This window comes from Pipra filicauda, unplaced genomic scaffold (genome assembly GCF_003945595.2).
Source record: "Pipra filicauda isolate LSUMZ 115617 unplaced genomic scaffold, ASM394559v2 scaffold485_size447873_pilon, whole genome shotgun sequence".
Taxonomy (NCBI): domain Eukaryota; kingdom Metazoa; phylum Chordata; class Aves; order Passeriformes; family Pipridae; genus Pipra; species Pipra filicauda.
Window position 1 is genome coordinate 306807 of NW_024104626.1, and position 17649 is coordinate 324455.

A 17649-nucleotide genomic window follows, 5' to 3' on the forward strand; every position below is an offset into this window, starting at 1 on the left:
GCTGTTGGTAGAAAACAATTTTGGTGGTGAGTGTCAACCCCTCCTTTCCTGAAGAACTACTCTCCATGGTTATTCTTTGGAGATATTTCCCTTTGGCAATCTGTAATCAGTCCCCAGCACTTAAAACATTCACAAAAATCAAGATCCTCTTCCTAGATGGAAAAGGTCCTGATTTTTACCATGATGCTTTTAGGTCATCATAATGACAACAGTCTGGTTTGTGGCTTTTAATGCTTTCCTTGTTTTTACTTACGTTGGATGGGATATGGCAGCTGTGCTGCTCCCTGGCCCTAAACTCCAGCAATGGTACGCTCAGATGAGGATACTGAGCTGGCACTGGGAGCTTAAAATGTTTATCATCTGGCACTTGCCAGTTTTCTGTCCTTTATGAGAGCTTCTGCTCAGGCTTGGATGGCCTCCAGGAGAGACTCTACATCAGTGAATTGACAAGATTGATGGCACAGCATGAGTTCAACCTCCTCTTTCATGGTCTGTAAAACAAACCTGACTCACCTTGTCTCTGTCAAATATTTCACACATATCCCTGTCACATCTGCCAAGTATCTGCTGTGCTACATGCTTCGGAAATACCTTCGGGCAAAGGTAGTGGGAAATGTTAATAGCAATAGGATGCTCTGAAGCCTCCAGGCTTTAAAAGAAACATATACCTTTCCAAGAATTATAAGAGATGTTTTCTGTGCCATTATAATATCAATTAGAAGAGATGGCAAGGAATGGGGCCAGATGCTCCCAGCTTCTCTTGTTTGTCTCTTTGTCTGTTTATGGGGGGCACTAATGCCATGTCCCCAGTGGCAGAGAGCCAGGGAGTGCTGAGTTGACTGGCAGAACCCATATGTGAACAAATCAGGATTTGTATTACCAACCCCTTGCCATAAACAAAAATATCACTCTGGGCTTGAATTGTGTAGTGCCTAAGGAGTGTAAAATGGATACTGGACTGGTAGTAAAGTATTTATGAGCCTGGACATCTGCAAAGCACTTCATGAGACTGAGCAAAACCTGTGAGACAAAAACTGCAACAAATCCTGAATCTCTCATACCCCTTTTTTCTGTAGAGCTGAGTTTACTACCTGCTGCCTGAGGCAGATTTGCAGGGCTTCCCAGTAAAGCCCTTTCAACAGCTGCAGAATTTGCCAGAGATGGCAAAGCCCCACCAATCTGACCTTGCTATAAAAACAGAGGGCTTATTTATGATCTTGTTTAGATGATCATCATTCCAGGTTGGACTAAATATATAGCCCTGGTGAATAACCTCTTCCACATGAGATATTTCATCAGGCACAAGGACAGCAGTAAAATAATTGGGTCCTCTTCTTTCTTTTCAGATATACTTTTTCTGCCTCAGATATATCTATTCTATCCCCCGAAAAAAAACAAAAACCAAAAAAAAATGGATTGCTCAGAATTATGTTGGAGGTGATTGATTCAATAGCTGAGAGGATGTCCCTAAGCCAGCTAATCTTTCACATGATGGTCAGGAGGAGGACTTCCTAAGCCAGCAAATGCTCATGGATTAGTCAGATTCCATGTTTATGTGAGAATACACAAGTAGAGGGCTTTCCTCAAGTCATCAAATCACATCACCAACCACTGCAGACATTGCAATGTGTCAGTTTGGCTCCACATAAAATGAGCACAGTCCACCTCAGAGAGAGGTGGACTCAGAGACAGACAGTCGCTCCAGATGTGTGTGTCACTGCTGGGAGCCACCTTCAGTGTGAGCAACACCTCGCACCACCTGAGGGCCTGGGGACCCATTGGGAATTGATGCACAACAACAGGCATGAAAAAGCATCCCAGCAGGAAGGATGCAAGTACACTGGCCTATGACCATGTGTCTTCATGCGGAAACAACAGCTTTGGGGCAAAAGATTTGTGTAGGTATTAGAGGGCTATCTGTGAAGAAAACCCCTAGTATATCAAGGCCTGGTGTATACAAACATATATGTGTATGTACACATACAAATGTATTTCCAAATTATCAAGAATGGTTACTGATTATTTGGAAGCGCATAGAATAATATAAAATAAAATCTTTGTAATGATGCACAGTACTGCAGAGCATTACTTTGGACAATGCCTGTGACTGGGACGAGAGTGCACAATAGGCTGTGGCTGTACTGTGTCAGCCTGTGTGTCACCTGAGCAGGTATGGGACACCTCCAACAAGCAGACACCAACTTTTCAGCCAGTGAGATGCTGGCAAAGTCAGCCATCAGGACCAGACACCAAGCAAGGCACAGAGGGTACCACTGCAATGAGCTTCCTGAAGCCTAGAAATAATCTGTGCAATTATCTAAAGGCAAGTGGCTGTGCAGGGACATGAACAACACCCACCACAGTGCAGCAAAACCAAACCTTTGCTTGACCACACATGTGTAGTGTTAAAGGCTGCAATCAGCAATCTGCTGCCTTAGGCTGTTGTTATTTTCTTCCCCATAAACTTGCCACCCAACATCTGGAGACTGCAAGACACAGTGGTGGGGATGGGGATGGACTTCTGCACTAGCCCCAAACTGCCCAGCAAACAGCAGCTCAGCTCAGTATCTCCAAGACTTTACACATGCAGACATGCACATGCATATGCATGTGTCCATATCTGAAAGTCAGAGGTTCCCAAATGATAATATTGATAATACCTGAAAATGGGACACTGCAAATCTGATGGGAAGGTTCTGCTTTTCCTGCTTATTCCTGTTCTCCCACATGTCACAAATCCAGTGTATTGGCTGTTCTCTCCCTCCCTCCCAGTCTTGCAGCTGGGAACACGTGCCATCAGCTTGGATGAGGGATCATACGAGAACTCTTGTTGGCTCAAGGATGTACAAGAAAAATATGCCTTGCTTCCCAACAGGCTTCATCTCAGGCTGTTTCTGACAGGACAGCCTATGTTCCTCCTCGCTTCATTCCTCCCCTTTGGATGTTTCTTGTGGTACATTTTTGACTGGTTCAAAACATTTGAAAATACCTTTCATCTGCTACCTAACCACAGAAGGGTGAATATTTCACCCTTCACAGTACAGAGAAAAGCACCATTAAATTTCCTGAAGGGTGTCAAACTATCTCTGTGACCACACATATTAATAAAGTAATGCTTATTTAAGCATGAAATGCAGCATCAAGCCATAAAAGCTAATCAGTTTAGTGCAGAACTACATCTCCTGGCTTTAGCAGGAGATGTGGAAGCTGTGCATGAGAGAAGGCATGTTTTTGAAAAGGGTAGGAAGTTCTAATTTTGTGATCAAATAGTACCTGCCATGACGTAGTGTCACTGCTTAGGCACCACAGAACATGAAAATCCAGTTTATTCACATAGAAATATGTCAAAATCTGACACCTTAATTTGAAAACAAAGTTGCAATCCAGAAAAAGGTGAATGCAAAACCATGGCAATAGAGAAGAGCTTACACAGCACATAGGGTTTGGAAAAGCATATTTAGTAATTTAATCTCTATAGGGGAAGGAGACAGACAGCAAAATAAAAAAAAAATAAATTACCCAGCTAAGAGAAACAGGAAAAATTGTACTTAGCAGTGCACAGAAAATAAAATTATACATGGACAGTCCTCTCCAACTATGAAGAAGATGATAAAGTTTGGGCCTTTGAGCTGTTAATACCACTGCTACTTTAAAATAAAAGAGAATCCCTGGTAAGTTACAAAGGTAAAACTAACAGTTCCATTTGTTGCAATTAATAAGATACTAATGAAGTTGCTGGCCACTGATAAATAGTTTTGAAAGTCAGAAAAGGAAAAGAGAAATCCAAAAGATCAGAAACATGATTGACCTGGAGTTCTCAAAGACAGAAGAGAGAGATGCATATCTGTAATATAGTGCCCTAAACTGCATAGAACTCTCCAAATTATTTTGATTAAACTGATTATTATGCTGTAAGTACAAAAAGCACAGACATATACCATTAGCAGTTCATGAGAGCCCCAATAAGATGCATTCTCAAAAGTCACTAGAAAATTTAACTCATTGCTCCAGGGCAAAGCTGTGAGTGTTGTGTATGGGCAGCTTTGTTCTGAATATATTTTGCTGCATGTACTTTGCTCTACGTCTTCTCATCACTATGCCTTTCTACGTTTCTAAAAAAGATCATATAATAATTTGTCACATTGATTTTGTACTTCTTTTTACAGAAATACTAACTTTGTTGTGATTTTTTTTTTTTTGTAATCGTAGAGACTTTCTTATTCCTCAGGTAGTGATTTTTTTAATGTTTCCAGCTCTGAGGAAATGTTTTCAAGGCAGCTCTGTCATTTTTCTGGACAACAGCTCAAGCACCAAACTACTTGCCACATGCAAAGTGATGGCAAACTCTTTCTCCAAGCTTCATCTCTAGCTTCTGAACTTTTCAGGCAGTTCTAAAATGCCTTTCCTTACAGGAAGGCTGTAATTACTATCAGAGGGCAACCTTTGTTATAACATGAAAAGAAGCACTCCAACTACTGTGCTAAACATTAGATGTTCAGCTGAGTGATAAAACACTATAATCAAGCCCCATGTGAATACCTCCTTCAACCAACCGTTGTTTGCGTAAGTGCTAAAACTTCAAATTGCACAGTATTTATTAGGGCACAGCATAGGCTTGTGAAATGAATGTCTTATTCTGCATATATTTAGAAAAACAGAAAGCTAAAAAACCACTGTTGTGTGCCGTGTTCCTCCCTGGCACATGCTCCCGTGAAAAGCAATAGTGGTGGTAATGGCACTCCAGAGATTGAATGTTTCTCTGCATGTGGTGGGCAAGTGCAGAGGTTTAAGCAATATTTTTGCTCTTTAAGTAAAAGTAAAAAAAATCATATGTTAATATTACAAAAAGGTGTAGTGTTTGCCTGCTCTTGCTGTTTGTGTAAACTGAGAGGTTTTTTTGTATTTTCTAGCAAAAACCTTCAATCTGTCTCAGTAGTTTCTGGTACCTTTCTCATTGTTTTCATTCAAAATGTGATAGTAAGTATGACTCCATATTTTATATTGCTTATTAATTACAAGTATAACATATTTATACTGTGTGCTCAGTTTCATCACCCTTTTTTGTCTTCCCACTTCAGGAGTAGGAATCTGTCATTATCTGTTCCACCATCACGCTGGAAATAGGAAAGCATTTTATACTCATGGGTAATTTGCTCTACAAATCTGTATGTGAATGTAATACCTATATGTGATGATATACATATATATCTAAAATTTATGTAGCTCAGGTCAACTTGCCCCTCTAAAGAGTTTTGTAAATTCCTTTAGTTTCGTTTATTCCAATTTCAAAAGTCTCCCACTTAAAATTTCCTGAATATGTCTGCAGTGGGTTTTTTTGGTTGGATTGGTTTGGGGTTTTTTTGTTACCCTTGGGAGTATTGATATAATTCCACAACTCGTCATTGTCCAATCAAGGTAAAAAGTTACTGACAGCACATGACACCCAACTTCACGAATTCATATGTACGATAATTAGCCCTTAATTTATTTAGATAAATTGTTTCTTTTTAATATTGTTATTGCTTAAGTATGGCTCCTGAAACTGGGCAGAAGATGGAGACATTGCAAACCCATCCCAATGAGCTAGAACCAGACTTCAGGCATAGCACGGAGTAGGGGCAACACACCAAATTTATGGTGCCAGAGCTACTACCATTCACTTTGATGCATGGAATCATAATTCCTCCTTGTTACGGAAAGCAGAGGGAATAAATATAGTGCACAGCAAATAAATCTAGGTTTTGATAGTTCATTTCTTAGGGTGAGTAGTCAAAGCATGGATCCAGTGCTCTATCTGTCCCATATGGCACCCTCTTTCCTGGTGTAAGAATGGGTAAGTAGTAGGAAACCTTGCAAATTTTTGTGTTTCATTGCCCAGGAACTTGATTGCTGGTGCAGAAAATACAGGGGAGGAGCACTTTGTGTTTACTTACTTCCTTATAGAAGTGAGCACAAAATCTAGCCTTCTGCTACACTTTCAGCAAGCAGTCAGTAAAACATTTTCTTTTTTTTTTAAATTTCAAAACATGCTGCAACTGCCCAGAAAAATCAACAACCCCATACTGGAAAATAGATAGCAAGGACATATAACTCTATTAGTAGTTGCAGTAATGCTGCAAGGAACAGGAATGTTTTTTACTCTCAGATGACTTATTCCTTAGCGAAGTGGTTGGCTGAAGACTCCAGAGAATCATTTCTAAGTGGGTTTTTCTTGCTTTTCTTTGTCATACCACTGGCAGTTCTGCCAGTGAACAGGAATAAGAAACAAAAACAGAGTATTGCTTATCCAGTACTATAGACCATCTCTTACATCAGTCAGCACTAGACACTGGTAAAGATGTTCTTACAGCTTTTTCTCCTGTTCGCTGATGAAACATCTCCTTAGTTATTATTCAGATTCTTTTTGTGAACCACACATAATACTTTACTAAACATGTGGATATCTAAGCCAAACTAATGCATTCTTTTTATTATCTTTTGCAAAAGGTGCCTAAGGATGCAATCAACTTTTCAAAAGGATTGGAAACCACCTCTGCATTGAGGATCAGACACACAGAGAAATAACGTGGAAAATCATATTTAAGAGCATCTTTTGGTAATTGAAACCTGCAAGAAAAAACAGTTCTAATTTTAAATTTTCTGCCTCTCAGTTTCATCACTTTTGTCCCGACTTCATTTTTCTAAGAAAGACTAAAGTGATCTCCATAGCTCTCTTTCTATGATTTACTTTCCTCCTGTCTTTCATGTTCCTTCTTTGTCTCCTCTCTGCTTTCTGACCATATTGGTATTCTCTAATTACTCCTGTTACTGAAAGCATAGAATCTACCCATTATAAGCAAATGAGCCATTATAAGCATGCCAGTAAATGACAGATGAAATTGAGTGAGATTTGAGATTGAGATACGCTAAAGGATGCTGTCAAAATATTTATGACATGGGAAGAGCACAGCTGAAGCATCAGATTAGTATTGCTGAAGATTGTGAAGAAAAACCAAAATGATTTTACCAAGATATGTGGGGTATGGAGAATATGTGTTGCCACTCAGACTTCTCGTTTGCAAACAGCAGATTGCAGAGTCATTGAGGTCTAAGTAATTTCAGCTGCCAAACCCTCTGAATAAACAGACCTTCTTCAGCACTCCATCAAGTTTTCAACATCTAGATAAAAAGAGTCTTAGTTGGTCAGGTCTATGAGAGGGCGAATGCAGTGTGTGAGGAGTAACTAAAGTCAAGATGTCAAATAACAGATCTTCCAGGTTTTCCTGATTATTTTCAGTGGTGAAAGTCACACGAAGCAGACTACTCTTTTGGAAGTATTTCATAGTAACAAAAAGTCTGACAATAGATATATTATGATTAAAAGAAAATTTGATTACACACATATTTTTACACAATGAAAACATGATTATTATGGAATAACATCTAGAAACTCAACTTGCAGCTAACAAATATATTAATGGCATTTAGATACATTTTTTGCCAGTTTTGTCTCTAAACCAAAGATTCAGACTCCTGGTACCAGCACAGACATGAGGGTTGAACCAGCTTCTGGATTTTTTGAAGTAAGCTTGCTCTGGTACCTGGTAGGAGGCAATGTTTGCATTATATTTTTGATGTAGAATAGCATAACAATGTTGTCTTCTCTCATTTCTACATGAAGAGTGCCTGATATAAAGGGCAGTTATGTTAAACTGGGAAGTATAAGGCAAGCTAAGAGTGGAGTGTGTGGTTCAACTCACCATACTGGTGTCTCTGTATCAAGTATCCAGTCTAAGCCAATGTGGTAAGCTTTCTCTATATTTAGAGGAAAAATAGATGCATTTCTGGAGTCATTTAGCTGCCTTCAGATGCATCCATCTAGGCATCTTCAATGTATGTATGTTCCTATATGCTAGATGTTTAAGATCCCGCTATAATCCTATAGTCAATGGGGAACTGCTCAAAGCCTCCAAAGGAATCTAGAGGGTGACTCACCCTGTCCTAAAGTGGGCAAGTGCATCTGCTCAGTCAAGCATCACTTACTCTTTTGATTTAGAAACTGTCTAAACATGGATTTCAAGATGTTTGCAATGGCCTGCGATACCCTCCTGGCCTCAGCAGCTCTATGCAGAAAGGATCAGATCTTTCCTAAATCATGTTTTGTATTTGCTTGGGCCATGGGCATGATGCAACTATCCTAAATCTCTACTGGCTACAGTGTTCAGCCACCTTCCCTTACCTATGAACACCTGATCTTACAGAAGAGGTGTGAACCAAGTCCCATCCTTTGGGCCAAATTCATCCCTCAGATAGACAAGTGAAGAGGCTGAGCTGCATTTGTTCTGTTACCAAATATTACTTTTAAGTCTTGTACGCAGCACAATGAATAAATAATTTTTTTTTTACTTCAGTACTGCCATTTCCAAAAGCACTTCAGGTCTGCTAGAATCCATTGTCCTGTGTCAGGACAATGTCAGGACAATGTCCTACTGTCAGCAGTAAATTTTGTGATTCAATTACTTTGATTAATATAAATCGAAAAACTCCTGTTCGTGTGCAAGGTTGTTATTGACAGAATACTTGCTATTAAAATGGAAACCAGCCCTCAGCTACTGCAACGTATTTGTTTAAAAGAGAATCTGGATAAAACAGAGACCTGTCTTTGCCTTGGCAGTTATAAGAAGAGGAAAACTATGTGGTCCACTACAGGACTTTCTTTTTTGAAAAAGATATAAGCCCAGTCTTAATCTCTACTTTATATTCCTATGAAAGCACTACTTCTTTCACTTTTTATAGGATAGAATAAAAATGCATTTAAGCAGAAATGGCTCTCCAGAAGGCCCTTGGTTTGAAGGAAACTCCACAAAATGAGACAATTTACATGGCAAAATACATCTTAGTTTGCATTAAAATTTTCATATTCTTATCTTCATGGTTTTATTGGTGCTGTGGCTATAAGGAAAATTACAAAATCCAACAGACTGATTATGTAAAAGCAAACCTTAGCTTTTTAAAAAATATCTTCATATTTTCTTCATCTTTTTCAAATGAAAACAGTATAAAAGGTAAGTGTGAAGTAATATAATATTTTCCAAGAAAGTATGAAAATACCCTGAAGTTCTACATCTGAGTGGTGACATATATAAGCTCTTTTATGAGATGTCTAGGAGTCTTTATTTGACTCTGGCATTTGAAGCCCACTGTGTGAGATGAACATATGCAGATTTCCAGATGCTGTGCTTTAATATGTCCATATTTTTAATAGACTGAATTTTCTAAGATCAGGTATGCTAATTGCAAGCTGCTCTGAACACATGGAGACTGTTCAGTTTTACAGCAATTCAAAGAATAACAGGACCTTTTAACTGAGTGTCCTAAAATAGAATAGCCTGTGAAGAATGTAAGATGGGAAGAAGATAAGGGGAATGACATTTGTCACTGATAGTTGTACTTTATGTATCAGAAGAACTATGTTTTACATGTTTTGGCTGAAAAAGAATGAAAAGCACAAGGACAACCTTTTCCCCGCTGAGAAAATGTTTTTCGCTGTTCGTTGGGCTGGACTAACTACTGCAAGAGACTCGGTTCCCCTGGCTCTGGGGGGGTTGCAGTATCCAGTTTTCACAACAGCTACAGGCAGAAAACCCAGAACCACAACGCTGACAGCCAGTGCAAATACATGCCTTGGTTTGTAAAATTCAATCATATTGGCCTATTTCTCATATAAAGGACATTGTCTAGTAAAGACAGGAGCAGAGCTGTCACATAGAAACATCTCCCCCAGCAACAGGACACTAGTGTGCCTTATTTGTAGCCTAAGAATAGTCTTAATTATGCAATTTCTGGGATTTCAGTTTCTTCTTATGGACAGTAATCTGTTTTTAGCTTCATTCCTATCCAGAAAAGGACTTTATTAGGATCTATTACACTTCCATTTCAACAGGTTTTGGCCACAGGAGGCCCTATGCTCAGTATTTCTGCTGTGCTTAATCCTCCCTCAGTCCCAGCTATGGAGCATCATCTGCCATCTGTACCTTCCATGCACAGAGGTGGCTACAGCATTCAGGAGCTATAGGAGTGTGGTCAGCCCTTTTTTTACCTTGAGACATTTCTTCTGTAATGTCTATATGAAGAAGGGAAAAAGGCAGGGGTTTTTACCATATACAATGCAAAACTCATCCATGAAAAATCTTTAACGAAACAGACCCAGTTCTCCTCTTATTTATTTGTGTTTAAGGTAGGAGGAACTTGGGGCAAAAAAATTGGGCTGATGGAATTAGACTGATGATTTAAAAAAGATTTATGGAAAATTTGTAAAGCAAGCTCCTGAAGGGCTTTGATTGTTTATGCCCTTTGTTGTGCCATTCAGCTGATGCCTCATCCAAAACATGCCTGTCACTAATGCTGATGCAGAAAGAAGCCAGAATTGCTCCTGGTAGTCCTAGTAGCTCAGAGGTCGATGGCATGGCCGTGGGAGAAGCTTCCCTGATGACAGGGTAGCCTTAAGCACAAATTAAACCCCTCCAAGGACTCTTCAGGTAGAATTCCCTTTTCTGTAAATGTGACACTAAGTGCTAGCTTACCTTTGCTCCAGATAATTTAATATTACCTTCAGCTGTCTCAAGTTGTTTTAGCCTCCAGAAGATTTCTTTTTTTTTTAACTTTGTTTTTCTCCCTTTTTACACAGTATAAAATCAAGTCTGCAAGCATTAAGATTCAGAGTTTCTAAAGCGACGTTCACTGAGAAAAAATAAGATGCAGAAACTTCATATCTGAGTTCCCTTTCTAGTTGATGGAGAGACATAGACACTTCTGGAATGTGATTCATCTTAACCTAAAATTAGGCCTCCTAAATAGGACAGCTGAATTGCACTCTAGATTACCTATTGCTCTCCTTTGAGTACAAAGCGAGCCAAAGGTGCTGGGCTCAGACATAGCTGTCGAGACTGCAAATGTCTAAAGCTAGGTGAGACGAATCCCAGTCCCAAATTTTGAAGAGCAGTGTATTTGCATAGACTGAACAACTGCTTCTGATATGACAACAAAGAATAAAATGCCGAAATCTTTCGTCTGTGTTTACTGCGGTGTTGGAGAACTTTTTGGTGAGGTAGCATTGCTTAGACTTTATTCTTTTTTGAACTTTCAAGTACAGCTAGCAGACCAGTTCACACTGAAAAATTTATTTCTTGAATTCCATCTTGTTTCTATATGTTCAGAAAGCATATCATGGGTCTCTCAGATGTTATCTGGTATAATTCACTGAATCATTTCTACTGCACTCTCCTAGGCTGCTGTTTGCTCTGCTTATGAGCAGATCATTTTTGCACACTGAAAATGTCGTGTTATTTCCATTTTTTCTGAATTAGGATGATAGAAGAAAATGAATTAGTGTGATGAACACAGATGGTGCTTTTAAATTACAATAATAATTTTCAGTTAATAGCTCACTATCCATCTTAAGAGCTCTGTATTTCCTAAACATTTGTTTATTTTGCAATTAGGTCATACGAATATTATCATATCAGTTAAACAAATTGTGTAACTTAATGCCAACAGCTTCAGTGGTCTGCCATAAATTCCACTCGCTGCCCTTTTTTCTAGTGGGTATCTGCACTGCCAAAAGGCTATGTTTGCTTAAATGGACATTTGGGCATACAACTTCCACAGGCATGCTCGGTCTGCTCAGAAATGCAAGTACAAGTTAACCGCAAAGTCTGTACATCTTGGTGTTCTTTAAACTTAAATTATACAGTTCACATCCACATATCTAAATTATCAAATCCAGTCTAACTGCAGACATCTAATGTGATGCATTTTAAATACCAAAGCAAACCAGTTTTCCTAAAAAAAGATCTGATATTTCCCATACAGTCAGTGGTGAGATGTCTTCAAAGGAAGATACTGTCTGCCTGGATTTCTGGAGAACTTATTCACTAGGCATCTAAAATGCAGGCATAGATAAGGTATCTAAATTAGGTTAGCTGAATCCCATTCTTTAAGAATCAATGTTCCCACTGAACTTAATGGAAATTGAGTCTCTCTACAGTAATTAACTTTAGAGTTAACCAAAGTCCCAGAGGAAATTTGTAGCAGAGCTGGAAGAAGGATCTGCCAGGTCCAATCTTAGGGCTACACTCAGTTGCCATACCTTGGCATCTAGTGCTCTTTGGTGTGCCCGAGGATGCATGGCTTTAGGTGTAACAGAGACCCAAGATCAAGGTCTTTCTGGACTGAACCTCGGTCATCTCAAAGAAAGGTAGATGCCTTTAATGCAAGACACTGCACTAAGCTCCAAGATTTAACTGCAGAATTTGAGAAGATACATACAAGCTATTTCTGGGTTGAAGGGCATAAGGGCTTCATTAGCTTACACAGAAGGGCTTTTTCCTTTCCCTCTTGATCAAGTTCTATTCACAGTCAGTATTTTCACTCCATGCCCCCACTTCCTCAGGCATGTGGTATTCTTATAATAATAAAAAAATGCAGGAAACTATTTTTACCTGTTCAATAATTTCTTTATAATAAGATATCAAACATGGCAGTTTCTTTCATACCAGCTTACTGGCAAACTTGTGATTTCTTCACTAATACATCTGATAACCAGGTATCTTCTATATCTGTATTAATGAACAGTAACAAGAGCATGTTAGAAATAGGACCACTTCTTGCTTAGCCCAGAGTTCTGGGGGATCAGGATAAGTTCTTCTCATTATTTTCTTATACAATCATGACTATGCTTTCCTTTTTGATTATGGATGAATCATTTTTGTCTGTATTTCAATTACTAGCAGTAGATCAATGTGAGAAGAGAATGACATGGAGAACCACAAACTAAAAGGGTAACTCCAAACTGTGTTGTGTCTTTGTGCTGTGCAGATGTACCAGCTCATGCAAAACCCGCTTAAGTTAGCACAGCTTGATTTAAGACCATACAGCCAGCTGAGTTGCTCCATACCTGTCCTTGCAGGAATGTGGATCAGTGAGGACCATCTCCAACCTGTCTGCACCCTACAGGTCTCCCCTACCTTCCTCGTATAGATAAAGTCTGGGTTTCTGAGACTGCTAATCCAGGGGCATTTCGTAGACTTGTTGCAGCCAGACATGTCTTAGTGATCAGGTACCAAGAACTGAAATTCATGCTCACTGACAGCAGCCACTCAGGCTACAAGGCACTGAGTTCTGTCCACTCCTGACAGAAGAGATGGGGCAGCTCAGCATAATACAGGATTAGGCTCAGTTGTCTAAAACAGAACTATTTTTCTCCCACCTTCCCAGCTCTCTCTAGCTCTGTAGGTATCAGCTGTTATCTTTTAATAGCTTTAACTGCACTACTGTTGTTCTTCTTTAGCAAGGAAAGAAAATCCATAATCCAAGCTGTCTGAAAATTGCTTGATAAAATGTTTGGAGAAAATTGCCACCCACATACTGTATTCCTCTGCAAGGTATGGGAGCATTTCCAGCACTTGTACAAGATGAGAGAACGTGTATTTTAAAATGCAGATACTTACGTTTAAACGTAAGTATACTAATGCAGATAGGAAAACTGAATGAAGAACTGTTTATATGTGATTTTAAACAGCTATCAGGATAGACATGCTAGTTATTTATCTTTTTAAACACAAACCTTGCACCTTCATTTTCCTTGTACCTCTTAATACTTACATGAAGTTACAAAAAGAAGAAAGCTATTTACTTGCGCAGAAAGCAATCAGACTTGCAGAAGCCAAAGTCTTGATACCCAAATATGTGACACTGAACATTTAACCTTGTATTTTGTCAGTCTGGTAAAAGCATTCTGATTTCCTAATTAGAATAAGAACTGTTGATGGCAGACCACTCAGAAAAGAATAATTGATCTATCTAGATAAGGATTTTGGATTTCTACCTTTAAATATATGTGTTTGAAAACACTGGATTCCAGTCTAACACAAAGGTGCAACGCTACACATGTGAATGGGTATAATGTAAATGGATGTGAGTTCACATGACCATTCTAGTGCTGGCCTGGGTGATAATAGATAAATAGAATTTCAGTGCTACTAGTATATTCATAGCTCTGGCCATTAGGACTGCCTCGTAGCATTTGGTCAGTTAGAATTAGTTATTATTGCAGAATTACAGACTTTTAAGAGAAAATATTAATTCCTGAAAAAACTACACTTCAAGAAGCATAGCATTTTTAGCTCTAACTAGCTGGAAAAAAGTAAAACATCTCTAATAAATAACCTCAACAATTTTAGCCTTTGTTCCAAGGACCCTGTCTCTGATACATCCCAAGGCAACCGCTGAGATGATGCAAATGTCGTTCACTTCATTCTTCAGATGGGGAGAAAGAAGCCTGTGGTAAACATATGTTGTGTTTCCCAATATTGCTACAAAGCCATGCTACATTTCCCGTGAATGGAAAGATGGTTTTGAGTTCCATTCCTGCCTTTCATCCCTGCCCATTTGCTTAAATTCCAACTAAATTGCCAATAGGCAGCAATGATCCAGTCTGCATTCATTTCAGATATATTCAGTGTATTCCAAATCTTGCTTACATCCATTATCACTTCCCTGCCAAAAAGACATCCAAAATTTCAGTGCATGGGGAATTGTCTCCTTCATTACAAGTCCGTAGATCTTTGCATTAGTCTTCCCTGCCAGGTCATAGGAAATATTGTACTTTGTGGGAAGGAAATATCTTACCTCTTTCTTTTACCCACACATTTTTTTCCACAACCAACTGAGACATGACTAGTATTTCTGTTCATCTTGTACACTTTTCTTTTGGAGTGCTCTTGTTTCCAAGGCATCCGAAATTAATGCCCCACTCTGCTTGTAAGCTGCTCATAAACAGATTTATTTTCTAGAAGTTTTATGAATTTTAGGCAAATATAATATAAATAAATTAGTAAATATTGGCAAATCTGTTTATATTTTAGCTTTCAAAAATTGGTTTGCCTGAATGCTGTCTAATACTTCCAATAGCAAGAATGTGGAATTGCAGCTTTATAAAAGATCACTTAAGTAGGGTTTCTGTCCTCTCATGGGATTACCTACCCTTTCTAAACTGGGGACCAGCACAGAGGAGCCCAAGGACATCTGAGCTATTGGCATGAGGCTGACTGAAATGACACAAGGCTAATGGGAGTTTTGTACCTTTCTGGTACCTGGAAGTCAAGCAGGATACAACTGAAGCATCTAAAATGGCTCCAGGCGCCTATGCATGGGCAAGTGAACCAAGTCTTGAAATTCAGTACTAATGAGAGATGGTCAGTAAAGTTGGCAGAGCTTCATCCAACTTCACCTCAGAGTGTCACATCTGATTTGGAGAAGATTGCCACTGTGCTTTGCTGTGGACATTAATCAATACAGAATCCATCCCCTCATCCCACCAGCAGAGAAACAAGGTTATTGCTTTCCCAGTCTACTTTGAGAGCGTGAGGCCTCTATGGCATCTTCTCAAGGCAATGTGAGAAGGTATTGCCTATCCCCAAATGGATTTTATCTTGTGAAAGTGTTCTGGCTCTACCCATGGCTGAGTTCTCTTTCAGTTCTGCCATCCTGTAGACACCTGCATGAATTACACAGGAAGAAGGCAACTCTTTCTCTTGGTCTAAGTTTACACAGAAGCTGAATGGTTAAACCATCACAGGTACAAACATCCCAGGAAATGGGATCAGAAGTGACATTATCAATTGTAAAAGGGAGCATTCTTATGGTGGACTTAGCCCAAGAGTGATCATGAACAGATACTTCATTTCAGTCAGCATACTGTAGGTAACATTTGCTTTACAGTTTCTTGCTTCTAACATCTGCTTATGGCAGTTGTTAGAAGTTTTATTTATTCACTTGAGTTTTCTAATGACAATAAATGCAGCTGTTCTTCATGGTCATCTGTGTCTCACTCGGTTCTCCAACTTCGGTGCAAATATTCCCCTCAGTGCCTGGACAGTTGCACGGGACAGACCTGCAGTCCCTCTTGACACTTACAAGGTGGTGGGATTCGGTCTAAGACAAAATATCCCAAATTCAGATCTCTAGATGTCTTGGATCTGACAGGGCCATTGCTGTAATCCCATGGCAGGTTTATATTCCCCAGCTGTAACACAGACACACTGACAACACTTCCTAAGGCAGGTACTTCCACCTTTTTTACGCCTCAGGGAGATCAGGCACCAGATAAACAATAACTTGATTAATTTTTTACTCCAATAAGCTTTCTATGAAGAACTATCTACTCCTGGTGTAAAAAATCAGTCCTGCGTGTAATGGCATAGGTTGTTCTAAATGAACAGAATTTAGGTAAGCTAACAGTGAATGCTTTGATAGAAGTACAGGGGAACAGCTGTCTACAGAAGGTGTTTTTTTACTTATCTTCCATTCACAGGTTTTTTATTTCTTCCTGTTTGGTCTCTCATAGCAATTATAATGTGCTGGGATTTACTTTTAATTAAACTAGACAGAGCCTAGAGAATTTGTACCTATTACATATAGTTCTGAATAATTCAACAGCTTTTGTGCAGTGCCTTTACTGAAATTAGAAATTTGAAATGAAAGTTCTCATACAGCCCAAAGAAGTTTTAAGATTGGAGAATAAGGGTTTTATAGAGGCATTGTGTGTAAGTAACAGAAAATGGCAATGTGCCTGGGAACCCAAAAAGTCTAGCAAAAAAACCCAACCCCAAAAAACAATCTATAATATAACTGAAGACCAGGGGGTGAAGCATAGGTATTACAGCTGAGGCAGTCTTAAGAGTCAGCTGGTAGCACAAACAAAACAACTTGTCATTTTAATGGAAATAACTTTTTCAAACACTCCTTGTCTTTGGTTTTCAGCCAGCCCACCATATCACAGTGACTGATGCCCTGTAAACACCCAAGCACCAAACACAGCTGTAAGAGGTGGCTGAAGGAAAGAAGTCCAGCAATTTGGTTGAGCATCTCAAAAGGTTTCACCAAACATTGCTGTCCATAACTTGACTGTGAATCTGAGTTGAATATGTTTGTTTGCCATTTTGACTAGAATCAAAGTTAAATAAAAAATAGACTGGTTTAAAGACTTGAGATGGGTTGGTTTTTCTCTACTCCTTCTTGCTTGAAACATCATGTCTTTATCATGAATGTAGCCAGATGCTTTGGACACATGTAACCAACAATTCTCTCAGGCTAAGGTTTTCTTTTAGGTATTAGCAGTTTCAGCCTGATGTACGATTTATGTAAATTTGCCATGTACCTGCCCTTAAAGAAAACTAAATGAAAAAGCATAGACACGAATTCATGTGAATTCATTGGCTTTTGGATACTGCTTGACCATAAACTTACTAAAAAACCTTGTTTTTCTGTACAGCAACTTCAACATCCAGGCTCCAAGTGGTATTTACAAACACACAGTTCATCAGGTGTTGACTATTAGGTTTAGGCAGCAGTTTATATCCTTCAAAGCTTATTTGTTTCCTTCAGGGATGCAATTTTTGCTAATAAATGGCACTATCTCTATTTAAAACCTACCTGCAGAATAAATTTCTTTTAACCTCAGCATGACAGTTGTATCTCTGTCACCAGGGTGGACTTTGCCAGTGGAAACTGGAACTCTACTCTGCAGCAAGCAGTATTTCTGCTATTTAAATCATGAGTCCTGGAAAGGGCTAGCTGGCCTTCTCTTCGTGATTTCAGAGCAGTATAAAA

The 17649-nt window shown here is 39.1% G+C and overlaps 1 long non-coding RNA gene across 1 annotated transcript; it reads left to right on the top strand.

Annotated features, from left to right (window-relative positions):
* Positions 1-5067: 5067 nt before the first annotated feature.
* LOC120324297 lies at positions 5068-16951 on the top strand. The gene is made up of 3 exons (XR_005565488.1): positions 5068-5145; positions 6487-6595; positions 16801-16951. It is a non-coding gene; the product is annotated as an uncharacterized LOC120324297 (long non-coding RNA).
* Positions 16952-17649: the final 698 nt, after the last annotated feature.